The sequence below is a fragment of the Lygodium microphyllum genome, chromosome 12 (genome assembly GCF_053477565.2).
Source record: "Lygodium microphyllum isolate KBCC chromosome 12, Lygodium_microphyllum_v1.1.10, whole genome shotgun sequence".
NCBI classification, from domain to species: domain Eukaryota; kingdom Viridiplantae; phylum Streptophyta; class Polypodiopsida; order Schizaeales; family Lygodiaceae; genus Lygodium; species Lygodium microphyllum.
Window position 1 is genome coordinate 73,368,977 of NC_141146.1, and position 14,209 is coordinate 73,383,185.

The window sequence follows — 14,209 nt, forward strand, 5'->3', positions numbered from 1 at the left end:
CAAGTAGAAATAACATAATCGTGTGCCCATGCACATACAAAATAATAAAAAATATCCATCGCCTCAATAAATAGGCGTGACAAAATATAGGCATCATGCCTAAGGTATGCGCCCATCAAAATATAATCAATAAATCGAATACTCGCTATCCTCCAATGCTTTCCTCCGCCACTGCTGCTATCTCTACACATCAACTGAAGCATTCACAATCATTAGTAAAATAATACAATTAAACCGACAAAAGTGAATACCTAGCAGTCTTCAGCTACATAAATAAATCAACTGGTTAGAAATAAATCCTAACCTTAATTTATTACGAGTGCGCACTCTAAACTCATAAACGTTTATTAATTTAATATGCATTTTGCGGAATCACCCGCTATAGAATCACCCATGTACACACTAAATTAATGAAATGCCCGAAAAGGACAGGCGTCCCCATCAACTTCTCGCACAAAGAATCGACTTTGTGTATGAGCCCCGGTCATCAAAGTTTACGGAATCCACCGTAAAACCTCACAGAATCCACCGTGGCACGGAATCCACCGTGAAATATGCCTCCTGGCATCAAAAGTGATAATGGAAATGAGGATAGTGAGTCAAGTTTAGGATCAAAAAATGAATATAGTGATTTGGATGATGAAGATTCTAGTAAGAAGAAGCATAAGAAAAGGAGGAATAAATCATTTCAACAAAGAGCAAAAAGAGGAAAAGAAATGAAAAAAACCAATAAAATTTTAGAGAATGGTAAATTAGAAAAGAAAATCCAACAGAAGCTAAAAGATTTAGGTCTTTTTAAGACTAAGAGGAAGGAGAAAAAGTGCAATATATGTTAGAGAAAAGGACATGAAATTAGGACTTGCTGGTACAATCCTAATGTCTACATAGGGCAACAAGTGCTAGTAATGCAACCTAGGACAAGGGTTTTCAAGTGAGCCAAATTCATTCAACCTAAAGGATCGATTATTCCACAACAAACCAAGATTGCGATCATACCACGTAATCACGATGGATAGCCGAACGGAGATAATCAGGTTAGTACATAAGAAATGGATTACGATTAGTTAGAACTTACTTAAACTTACAAAAACATGTTAGTATTATCAATTAATTTTTTAGGAAAGTACATGGAACTAATTGGGGGGGATAGATTCTATGCATCGCATATATTGAAAAGTGTGTTAAAACATGTTTTATGGTTATGACTATTTTTGGATTTGTGAATAATGAATTATGTCTCTTATGATTCCAGGCTTGTATTAGCAAGACGAGTTTTTAATTGTGGTGGTTCGAAATGTTGGGGTCCCCAACCCAATGCTCCCTAACACATTGCAGAGTGTGGAAAAACTCACCTGTGAGTGGGGATCCTATGCTCCCAAAGAAGGTAGGCGTTTTTGGTTTTAGATCACTTGAGCACCTAATAGGGAAAAAGGCTGAGTGATAAGTGCCCATGTCATGTAGGATAGCTCGTGAGGCAAGGAATCTTAGAGGAGATCTGAGCTAGTAAATTCCCTGTTGACCGCAAACGGAGTGTGATCACATATAGCCCAATCCCAAGGGATTGGAAGATCCTATCCTAGGCTAGATAATGTATTTCTACAGAAAGACGGTTTTGTATCACTCAGCGGAGTGATGGTTCTACTTGTTATTATAGAATAAAATATCTGATTTTGAAATTGTTTGTTATGTGCTAAAGATTGATTTTAATGAAGCCAGTTTAACGGAATAATAAAAGAAAGCAGTTTTTATATGTCCAAACAACGTGGTAGTATGCTTTGCTAATTAGAAAACTAAAGAAAACCCAATCAAGGAAAGTGGGAGGCTTTGATCTTGACAATCAAACACCTCTGGCTGGGTGGACCTGATAAGTTGGGTAACTTTCCAACAATAGATAGAGCTAATTAAATCGTGACCCTCCTAATATCGGTAGGATTAGTTACCAAGTTTAACACCGTTTTAGGGGGTCGAAGCTGAGATTCTACCTTATGGGTAGGGGGATCGAGTTACACGCTCCCCCCTCTCTCACTCTCTTTGAGCCAAGTGTGGTGTTAACCTCACTCTTTCCTTTGATTGATTACAAAGTGGTCTTTCTTAGGTGATCATCAGATTGCTATTAGGGGTGACTTGTCCACACTTCCATGTGAAGTAGAATTAAGATTCCCATGATCAACTAAGTCCGGTGTCGAAGGGTTTTCAAAAGCAATGTCGCAACCACAGAGGTTCTTGAGAAATTCCAAGATGAAAGATCAAGCGAAACAAACAATCAGATTCAATTTAAAAACTCAATTTCAGATAATATGAGACATACAATCAGCTACATCTGATTGAGAGCATCTCCAGTAAACGTCTTGACAAAAACGTCCATTTCTTCATGTTCAGTTGAAGAATTATATAATATGTCAATCTGCTGGTCCTTTATAGACGTTTTGTTTCTATATGCCTGCTCCTCTAAGATCTTTCTGATATTCTCCTTTTATCTAAATCTTTTAAATAGAATATCTTCCATAACCATGTCCATAATCTGTCATTCAGATGATACACTGCTTCACATCTTGGCTTCACAGCACTGAAGCTTAAAACATGCAACGACCCAGTCCTGTGAATACATCTACAAACAGATGGATGTTCACTTATTCTCTTGATTGTAAACATCCTGTTTGATGCACTTCATGATGTGTGCACCTGGAACCATCTGCCTCATCGTGTTTTGCCAGGGGAACCTTCAAGTGTGTGTCGACTACAACATCAGTCTCTGTGCATGAGCCTGCCGTAGTATCACATAACAAAGTGTCTCAGTTTGCACCCGTTACTGCAGGCCGAATAGTCTGCAACTGCATAGACATCCCTAATCTATCAGCATCCATCGCATCAGTCCGCCGCAGCTGCATAGACATCCCTAAACCATCCACAGCGACAATATCAGGTGCATCAGGAGCATCCGGGCCATGGTGAGCATGTCTCTGGATGTTGTCACACTCATCTATGCAATCGGCTTCATGCGGTGTATGCCTCTCAAGAGCAGGCGAGAAATCGAGCTGTGCTGCGGCAGCAGCCAAAGAATTGCATCCCCTTTCCTCACTTGTTCCTCGATGTCATCTTTCTGCCGTTGCTTCAAGAGAGCTCGAGAGCTCACCACCTTCTGTTTTGACTTCTTCCATTGCCACTACAACTCCGTCCTCTTATTCGTCTTCGACTTCTGCGTATTCCAAGCTCGTCAACTTTGGCTTTTCGTCCTCCTTCAACTCTCCCATCGTTACAACATCTTCTTCCGTCGGCCTCCCATTCCTCGTCGTCACCTTCTGGCCTTCTTCTCTGATCTTCCCGTTTTTTTCTTACGCCTCCTTGTTTTCCTTCCTTTTCAGCTTTGTCGAATTCCCTTCGTCGCCACCTCCATGCTACCTCCTTTCGATGACCGCGAGAGACTTGATGATCACTTTCGAGTCAGAACACTGGAAGCCACTTCTGTTGAGGTAATACTCTGCCAGCTCGTCCGGAATGACAGGAAGATAGTCAGCCAACGAGGAAAGGAGATCCACAAGCAGAGCGTCTTCGTCAGCCGCAGCAGCCATCGTTATCCTTCATCAGCTTTTTCTTCGGTTTCATCGCGATCTTCAGAGTCCACGTCTTCATCGTCTTCATCAGATCAGAGATCATTATTAAACACGAACTGATGCTTGGGATGTGCTTTAGCAAGGTGCAGGGGCACGAAGGGCAGACCGAGGACCTCGCATAAGAAGCCGAGCCTGGAAGCCATCGCAGAAGCGTCTTTTCTTTAGCATCATTATCGTGATGCAGATCAAGGACTGCACATTCATGGCCACATAGGATTGTCAATCAGCGCCTTGAGCTTCCAAACTGCCAAGTCGGGCAGCACCCAACGTCTATTTTTCTCCTTTCCCCCCAAAATAGGCTCCTCCCTGTGCTATTCTTCACGTCCAAATTGCCACCCCAGCGCTCCGTCATTATTCTCCCCTCAAAGCACGGCTTTTTTATCCCACTTTTTCTCTTCAACTAACTTCCGAAAATTCCCAAAAACACCAGCATACCTGAGTCTATGCTCACCTGCAGCCTTTGGCAGAGATAGTAGAGATGGAAGCTTAGAAGCAGTAGCTTTAGTAACTACCTAACAAGTTGAACATTCTGATCAGATGGCTGCCCAGGAAGGCATTGGGCTAAAACTGAGTTTCCTGAACCAGCTTCCAAATCTTATTTGCTTTCTCAATAACAATGCTCTCTTTCTCTCTCAACATATAGGGATTAGACATGTGATGCATTTGACTGAAATGGCTAAATACCTCCAAAACTGCTTTCAAAGTCCACAATATGCCCAGTATAACAACCCCATCAACAGCAAAAGTCACCAGTTCTGAGGAGATTATAGGTGGCACCAGATTCCTTGCAACCTTTGCTGTTCGCTTAGATATGCCTCTTATACAACTGGTTACAACTTGCCAAACAAAATCAAGCTTATACTCTTCCTCATCTTCTTCATTTGTCTCTTCATAAAAAATGCATTTAACTCTCTGTTGGCCAGACCTTGTCCCTGCATCTTGAGGTTAGTCGGAGAAGAACATGCCAACTTAACAGCGTGGCCAAAGCCCAATTGATGGTATGCATGAGAAGCGCCTGCCAAGCTTGCAGCTGCCCATGGCTGCTGGGGATGGTGCACCCTCCATGTCATCTTCTCTCCTTGACCCAGTTCAACATAGATTGAATACGCAGAGCATAAATGTAATCATAAAAACTAAGTGTGCATAAAGTATGAAATCGCACACACTACTTTCGGGTGGTTTTCACATCTCGAATGCGCAGCAATACGACATCCACCCCCTCTAATCCTGCGCATCCTCCGGATGGGCCAACTACCCATGATCATTATCATCAAGATCCACAAACAAATCAATCTCTTCGTTTTGCATTTCCGGTAGATCAACAAGATTTTCAGTCATATCATCTGTCCCTTCCAATTCTGTCAGCTCATATGTTGCATTATCAAAGACATGTCTGACTATGTATGGCCCAAACCATCTTTTCACCATCTTCCGAAGTGCAGTATGCTGATTTTCAAGGCTGCTATCAAAGACCAATACCCAATCTCCTTCTTCTATTGCTCTAGGCCGCAAGCGATGCCGGCTATCAAACCTGTCCTTGTTCCTTAGTCTAGCAACTTTCAACCTGTCAATAGCTAGCTGAATATCCTCAGGTCTCCTCTCCAACTGTCGAATCCGAAGAGCTAAGAGCTCCTCTCTCGTCAAATCCTCCTGCCATGGTAAAACTGACCAAGTCAAAGCACAAGTCTCAATCGGCATAACTGGTTTCTGACCATACATCAATTCTGCAGGCATATATCCTGTAGTAACACTATGTGTCGTACGATCAGCCCATAAAGCAAACGGTAGAAGTCTCGGCCATTCTCCAATCCGTCCTCTGCATGCTTTGGCTAATGCTTTCACTATCGGCGGATGCCCTCTTTCACTCTTCCCATTTCCCTCTGGATTGTATGCTGTGGTTAGAGCCAATTTGATTCCTAGCTGAGAGAAAAACTCCCTAGCTTCATCAGCATCCAATTCACCACGATCCGCAGTGATCTTACCCACACAACCATACCTGCAGAAAATTTCCTCCAATAAGAACTTACACACTGCACTAGTGGTCTTCATTCTCAAAGATCTGCCCTCAACATGATTGGTAAGATCCTCTCTAGCCAAAACAATGTACCTCATCTGCCATAAACCCATAGGCATGGTAACCAAATCAACTACCCATTTAAAATGAATGCATAGCGGATAGGTCGGATGAAGCTCATCTCTATGACGCACTACTGAATGCATCTGGCAGTCTCTGCAAGTCTCAACAAAGTGAGAAACATCTCTATACATGCCTTTCCACCAATATTTCTCCCTGATCTTCTCATAAGTAGCCCATACTCCTCTATGACCAGCCCAAGGACTCTCATGAAACTCCTTCATTACCTGTAACTGTGTCTCTCGATCGCAGACAACCCGCAAAGGTAATCCGCCTCTTTTCTTCGGATGCTTCCAAAGAAATCCGTCCTTGAGAAAATAACCATAGGCTTTCCTTCTGATCTTCTTGAACTCTTCATCTGTCCATTCATCTCTTTTGCTTAGTGTACTAAGGTACCTGCCAATCTGCAACCAATCTCCAACATAGAGCTCTTCTGTGAAAGCCACAATATCATAGACATGACAAACATGATCAACCATAGTGGCTGAAATTTCTGCATCATCCTCTTCTGCAAGTAGAGTCTCCTCATCATCATACCTGGCTCTAGACAACATATCTGCCACTGGATTATCCTTCCCTGCTATGTGTTTAAATTCCGGATTTAATGACTTGATGTATGCAATCCATCTCAACATGGCTATATCCGGAGTAGAGCAACTCGTGATCATACCAATCAATGGCAAGCAATCTGTCTCTACCACAACTGAAGCTCCAATAAAGTACTCCTTGTCACATTTGAGAGCCGTCACAATCCCCAATAACTCCCTTTTGATTTGCGGATATCTCCTCTGTCTCTCGTTTAGGACTTTCGCCCCAAACCGAATAGCATACCTATTTCCATCTGCATCATCTTGACCCACAGCCCAACCTATGCCAATTGGACTAGTGTCAACTGTCAATACAATAGGCCTATCACAATTATAATCCGCTTTCCTGAGAGTAGGAGCATTCTGCAATAACTTCTTCAATTTCCGCATGGCTCTAGTGTGACTCTCATCCCAATAAAATTTCTGCCCCTTTCGAAGCAGCTGATACAAACAATCTGCAATGTGTGCAAAATGAGGTATCCAAATCATATAAAACACACAAGCACCAATGAATCTCCGTACCTCAGAAGTGGTAGAACAATACTCTGCAATCTTGCCTATAGCATTCACCTTATCAGGTGAGGGTTTCCTGCCATAATATCCACACATATGCCCAACAATGACAACCTCATTCACTCCAAAAACAGATTTTTGCCCTGAAAGTGTCAAGTTCACTTCTTCTAACCTGGCCAAAATCTTCTCACATGCTGAAATATGATCAGCCACAAAGTACCTGCATCCCTGCTCATTTAGGCTCTCATTCTTCTCTTCTTCTGCACACCCCTTAATGGGCACATCATCCAAGAAAGGCATAGTAAGCTGAGGTATGTAATCACAAAGGACCTTATGCATGGCATTCATCATATGCGCAACAGAATTAGTGGCACCTTGAGGCAAGGTACACATCCTGACAAGCCCAATAGGAGTTCTCATGGTGGTTATGTCCCTGCTTTCCAAAGCCAGCTGAAACTGATCATAACCTGAATACAAATCACCCAAAGAATAGATGGCACGTCCAGCAAATGCCTCTGCAAACTCATCCACAACTGGACCTATACCAACATTCCTGATGGTAACTCTGTTCACTGGCTGCATGTCCTGAATAAATCGAAGAGTACCATTCTTCTTTGGAACTGTAAACCACCTGTTTGAGTATGGTGCAGATGAAGGCTCAAGGATTCCCATCCTGATTTTCTCATTCAACAAATCAATCAACTTTGGCAAGTGTGCTTTAGGCACTGGAATAGGTCGGAGATTCCATGGAATATGAGGAATAGTAAAGATAACCATAGGAGCAACAATATCAGGATTCACACATCCAATCTCATGTGGGACAAAAGCAAATCCCCTTCCATGACGCTCAAGCATCTCCTGAAAGCATTGCTTCTCCATGGGTAACAAAAAATCACCATTTCCAATTTTCAATTCAGCAAGTGTCTCTGCTGAAAATTTATGACCAATATGCTCCGGATTCCTCAAAATTTGCTGTTTAGCAGCCCTTTCTATTTGCTGATCACTGTCAGATGGAAGCGGTACAGCAACCGGCTTCACCTTCTTATCCACAGTTTTGTACTTCGTGTCAACCCTGGCTTCATTATGCTCTTCTGCATTACATAAACGTTGCTGTAAATCAGCAATTCTGCACTCCAATGGCTGAATATTCTCAGCCCTCTGCTCTATGGACTGCATAGAAACAGCCCCAAACTCTGAATGCTGAAATATTTCAGCAATAAACTCTGTTGACTGAAAATTTTCAGCCCTCTGTCTCTCTGAAAGCTGATCATAACCAGCTGGAAACTCTGTTTGCTGAATTTCTTCAGCACTCAACACTCTTTGCTGAGTTACCTCAGCCTCTGACTCAATCTGTGACACAAAATCTGCAATTTCATGAAACATGTCCAAGGACTGCACTAATACATTACCATGACAATTCAGCATATCAGTTTTCAGCATATCTCCCATCTCTGTCATCGTATCTGCACAAATCACACTGTCATATATGCCCTCTATGTGTTCATCATCCTCCAAAATTCCTGCATTTTTCAAATTTTTCTCCTTCCTGCATATATACTGCCTGGCAGCTCTAGACAATCTAGAAGTCTTCTGATAACTCATTGAACTGTTTGCTGAAATCCCAACATAACCGGAGGAGAAAACACTACTGCTGCCAGGAGGCGAGAACTCCAATCTCCTTTCCTCTGTACCACCGTCATCTCGCGAAACGGCGGTACCTAGTGAAAACCCGAATCCCTTACAGTGGGCAAGGGTGCATCTCTGAGAGTATCCCTGTTTCTAACATGGTTCACACATACAGTCATAAACTGAACTGCTCTCATACCATCTTTACTGCGAATCCGTGCATAAGCAGATCCATCATCCATGACCTTTGTCTCCATGCGCATCTCTGTAATGAATGGCTGACCAAGAATTATGGGATACGAGCATGAATCCTGCACAAAGAAATGAAAATCCTCCTCTACATCACCAATAGAAACCCTGACACTAGGGCAAGCAGCATATAAATCACCTGCAGTGTTATTGGCAGCTCTCATACGCCATCCATGCTCTACATCCATAGGCCATCTGTTACTCTCATAAACTCCACGAACAATGAGATTAATCTCTGAACCATGATCAACCAATGCAACATAAGGCACCTGTTTTTCTCCAACCTTTACCATCGTCTCTGTAGTTGCCCTAGCCCAATGGCTCCGCGAAAAGTGACTACGCGGTATCAAAACAGGCTCATCAATTTCAGCATAATGCATAGGCTGAACCCTCTTCTCTACCTGCGGCAAAACAGAAGCATTATCAACCATGACCTCATCATCCTCATCCAACTCTCCAATCAAAACTCCCTGCGTATCAGTGGTAGACAATGCATGTCTTTTTCTCTTCAGGACCTCCTGAAACTGATCCTGAAACTCTCTTTTCGAGATGCCCAAAATCTCGGAAATAGTGAAAGTCACCTCACTGCCAAGTATCTTATCATTAAAGATTTTCTTCATGTCTGTAGATGTCTCAATGTCGGACATCAATCTGAATCCTGGCTGCTTTCTCTCTCTAGGCTCTTGCCTCTTTTCCCTCTTTTGAGCATCCCCCATCTGTCGATCTGGCCCTGATCGTGAAGACGGTCCTGCAGTAGGTGGAGTAACAAACTCACCCCCTCTAGTCTTCTTAGCTGCACTTGGATTTTCTTCATCCCTCTTACGCTTCTCCTCAACAAATACATCTGCACCATGAGATTTAGCCAAATAAGCATAAATAGAATACCTGTCAACAGGCGAGTCCCATCCTGTCTCTGATCTGATGCTAGAGCCTGCGCTAGTCAAAACAGTTTGCTGAATTTTCCCCTTGTTTGCAGTCTCCATAGCATAAGTCCATAGTGCGGACTGAGTCTCCGATCCCTTCTCAATCTGTACTCCATATGCAGAAGCATCACCTCTAGCTGCCACATAAGAAGTACGCGCAGCCATATCCTCCACTAACTTCTTCATTCCACCTTTACCAAAGTTGGTAGCAAGTGGAGCTCCTGTCTCAGTCAACCAAATCTTACCATCTTGCCCCCAATATACCAAATTTTGCCTCCTTGCATCCTGGAAAGAGTCACAATCCCTGCAATGCTGATGCTCCGTACTATCACACCAAATACATCTCCGATCTCTCCTAGGAGCACTAGGAGCACTCCTAGGTGCAATAGGAGCACTAGAAGAAGTAGCAGGCACAGTGGAAGCAAACTGCTCCTTCAACTTACCCACCAACTCCGCTTTGACTGACTCAAGTGTCAAATCTGTGATTCCTTTGATTATATCATCAATAGAGGTAGGCACTGATGGAACAGATGGGTTTGGAGCAGAAGGTGTAGGCATCGGTCGTGGAATAGGAGGAATAGGTGGAGTAGAAACAGTAGGCACTGGCATAGGCCAAGAAACTGGCTGAGGAGGAGAAGAAACAATAGGAATAGAAGTAGGCATAGGAGCTGAAGATGATGTAGGTGTCATGGAACCATTCTGTAGACGAGTCTTCCATATCCTCCTCTTGGTCAATGTCGAGACTGCATCCTGAGCATCCTGCCAATCAGTTTTAAGACCCATAGGCTTCGTGCGATCTTCAAGAAGCTCACCCAATTCTTCTTGAAGAGCAGGATCTGCAGCTTGCAAGAAAAGTTCAACTTTTTCAACATCCAATGCTCTTTGTTCAATAGCATCAAGCTGACTATACCTTTCTTCGAATTCTCGAATCAACTCCGAAGCAGCAAGACCTTTGTTTGGCATGTAGACCCACTCTCGGAATGACCGTCGAGTAGCCATACCAAAGTCCTCAAGGAAATATTCTTCTTTAAGAGCCTTCTTAAAATCTTGCCAATGTGTATTTTGAATATATAAATCAGTCACCTTTGTCCTCAAAGCAGGTGTGACAAGTCGAAGGAAGTACTTACTCATAAGTCCAGCAGGAACTCCAAAGAACCCCATCTTGATCTCATATGTCTTCAAATATGCTGAAACATTACGCCCGTCAAATAGCTTCTTCTCACTCTCAACTGCTTCAATAGCCTTAGTCGCGCTGTTTGCATTCTCCTGCTCCGAATAGAGTTGCCTTTGCTGAGACAACTGCTGTTGATGCAATTGTTGTTGCTGCTGCATATACATTTGTGTTTGCTGATTTTGGAGCTGCATATACATGGACATATTCTGCAAAATCTGTTTTAGATCCTCCGTTGAAGTACTTGACGCAGCAGTCATAGATGGAGCTGAAGTAGACGCAGCTGGAATTGAAGAAGAAGCTGAAATAGAGGCTGAAGTGTCTCCCATCCTGAAATTTCTGCGACGCTTTCACGTCGGGTTCACCAAAGATGTCGAAGGGTTTTCAAAAGCAATGTCGCAACCACAGAGGTTCTTGAGAAATTCCAAGATGAAAGATCAAGCGAAACAAACAATCAGATTCAATTTAAAAACTCAATTTCAGATAATATGAGACATACAATCAGCTACATCTGATTGAGAGCATCTCCAGTAAACGTCTTGACAAAAACGTCCATTTCTTCATGTTCAGTTGAAGAATTATATAATATGTCAATCTGCTGGTCCTTTATAGACGTTTTGTTTCTATATGCCTGCTCCTCTAAGATCTTTCTGATATTCTCCTTTTATCTAAATCTTTTAAATAGAATATCTTCCATAACCATGTCCATAATCTGTCATTCAGATGATACACTGCTTCACATCTTGGCTTCACAGCACTGAAGCTTAAAACATGCAACGACCCAGTCCTGTGAATACATCTACAAACAGATGGATGTTCACTTATTCTCTTGATTGTAAACATCCTGTTTGATGCACTTCATGATGTGTGCACCTGGAACCATCTGCCTCATCGTGTTTTGCCAGGGGAACCTTCAAGTGTGTGTCGACTACAACATCAGTCTCTGTGCATGAGCCTGCCGTAGTATCACATAACAAAGTGTCTCAGTTTGCACCCGTTACTGCAGGCCGAATAGTCTGCAACTGCATAGACATCCCTAATCTATCAGCATCCATCGCATCAGTCCGCCGCAGCTGCATAGACATCCCTAAACCATCCACAGCGACAATATCAGGTGCATCAGGAGCATCCGGGCCATGGTGAGCATGTCTCTGGATGTTGTCACACTCATCTATGCAATCGGCTTCATGCGGTGTATGCCTCTCAAGAGCAGGCGAGAAATCGAGCTGTGCTGCGGCAGCAGCCAAAGAATTGCATCCCCTTTCCTCACTTGTTCCTCGATGTCATCTTTCTGCCGTTGCTTCAAGAGAGCTCGAGAGCTCACCACCTTCTGTTTTGACTTCTTCCATTGCCACTACAACTCCGTCCTCTTATTCGTCTTCGACTTCTGCGTATTCCAAGCTCGTCAACTTTGGCTTTTCGTCCTCCTTCAACTCTCCCATCGTTACAACATCTTCTTCCGTCGGCCTCCCATTCCTCGTCGTCACCTTCTGGCCTTCTTCTCTGATCTTCCCGTTTTTTTCTTACGCCTCCTTGTTTTCCTTCCTTTTCAGCTTTGTCGAATTCCCTTCGTCGCCACCTCCATGCTACCTCCTTTCGATGACCGCGAGAGACTTGATGATCACTTTCGAGTCAGAACACTGGAAGCCACTTCTGTTGAGGTAATACTCTGCCAGCTCGTCCGGAATGACAGGAAGATAGTCAGCCAACGAGGAAAGGAGATCCACAAGCAGAGCGTCTTCGTCAGCCGCAGCAGCCATCGTTATCCTTCATCAGCTTTTTCTTCGGTTTCATCGCGATCTTCAGAGTCCACGTCTTCATCGTCTTCATCAGATCAGAGATCATTATTAAACACGAACTGATGCTTGGGATGTGCTTTAGCAAGGTGCAGGGGCACGAAGGGCAGACCGAGGACCTCGCATAAGAAGCCGAGCCTGGAAGCCATCGCAGAAGCGTCTTTTCTTTAGCATCATTATCGTGATGCAGATCAAGGACTGCACATTCATGGCCACATAGGATTGTCAATCAGCGCCTTGAGCTTCCAAACTGCCAAGTCGGGCAGCACCCAACGTCTATTTTTCTCCTTTCCCCCCAAAATAGGCTCCTCCCTGTGCTATTCTTCACGTCCAAATTGCCACCCCAGCGCTCCGTCATTATTCTCCCCTCAAAGCACGGCTTTTTTATCTCACTTTTTCTCTTCAACTAACTTCCGAAAATTCCCAAAAACACCAGCATACCTGAGTCTATGCTCACCTGCAGCCTTTGGCAGAGATAGTAGAGATGGAAGCTTAGAAGCAGTAGCTTTAGTAACTACCTAACAAGTTGAACATTCTGATCAGATGGCTGCCCAGGAAGGCATTGGGCTAAAACTGAGTTTCCTGAACCAGCTTCCAAATCTTATTTGCTTTCTCAATAACAATGCTCTCTTTCTCTCTCAACATATAGGGATTAGACATGTGATGCATTTGACTGAAATGGCTAAATACCTCCAAAACTGCTTTCAAAGTCCACAATATGCCCAGTATAACAACCCCATCAACAGCAAAAGTCACCAGTTCTGAGGAGATTATAGGTGGCACCAGATTCCTTGCAACCTTTGCTGTTCGCTTAGATATGCCTCTTATACAACTGGTTACAACTTGCCAAACAAAATCAAGCTTATACTCTTCCTCATCTTCTTCATTTGTCTCTTCATAAAAAATGCATTTAACTCTCTGTTGGCCAGACCTTGTCCCTGCATCTTGAGGTTAGTCGGAGAAGAACATGCCAACTTAACAGCGTGGCCAAAGCCCAATTGATGGTATGCATGAGAAGCGCCTGCCAAGCTTGCAGCTGCCCATGGCTGCTGGGGATGGTGCACCCTCCATGTCATCTTCTCTCCTTGACCCAGTTCAACATAGATTGAATACGCAGAGCATAAATGTAATCATAAAAACTAAGTGTGCATAAAGTATGAAATCGCACACACTACTTTCGGGTGGTTTTCACATCTCGAATGCGCAGCAATACGACACCGGGGTTTCCCATGGGGAGACGGGATGGTGATGTGCATGGATATGAATTTTGATTGACTACTAAGAGGACTCCTCTGGGTTTGTTGGAGGAGGCACCTCACATTTTCTCTCTTGAGGTCCTTGCACATCCTCTGTAGGTCTTCAATTTCTTCTCCTTTTCCATGTCGTTGTGGATAGATGTGGGTCCTTTTTGCAGACTCCACATGTTGTTGCTTCTCTTTTTGATTATTGAGTAGTCTCTTGTGGGTTCTTGGCTTTGGAAAGTTCAAAATCCTAGGCTTTCAGTAGGTGATCCTTTTTTTTTCATATCAAGCAGGAGGCTTGAGGGAACAAGCCCTTCATTTTCTTTCGCCTTCCCTTCTTAGAACTACATTCTCCTTT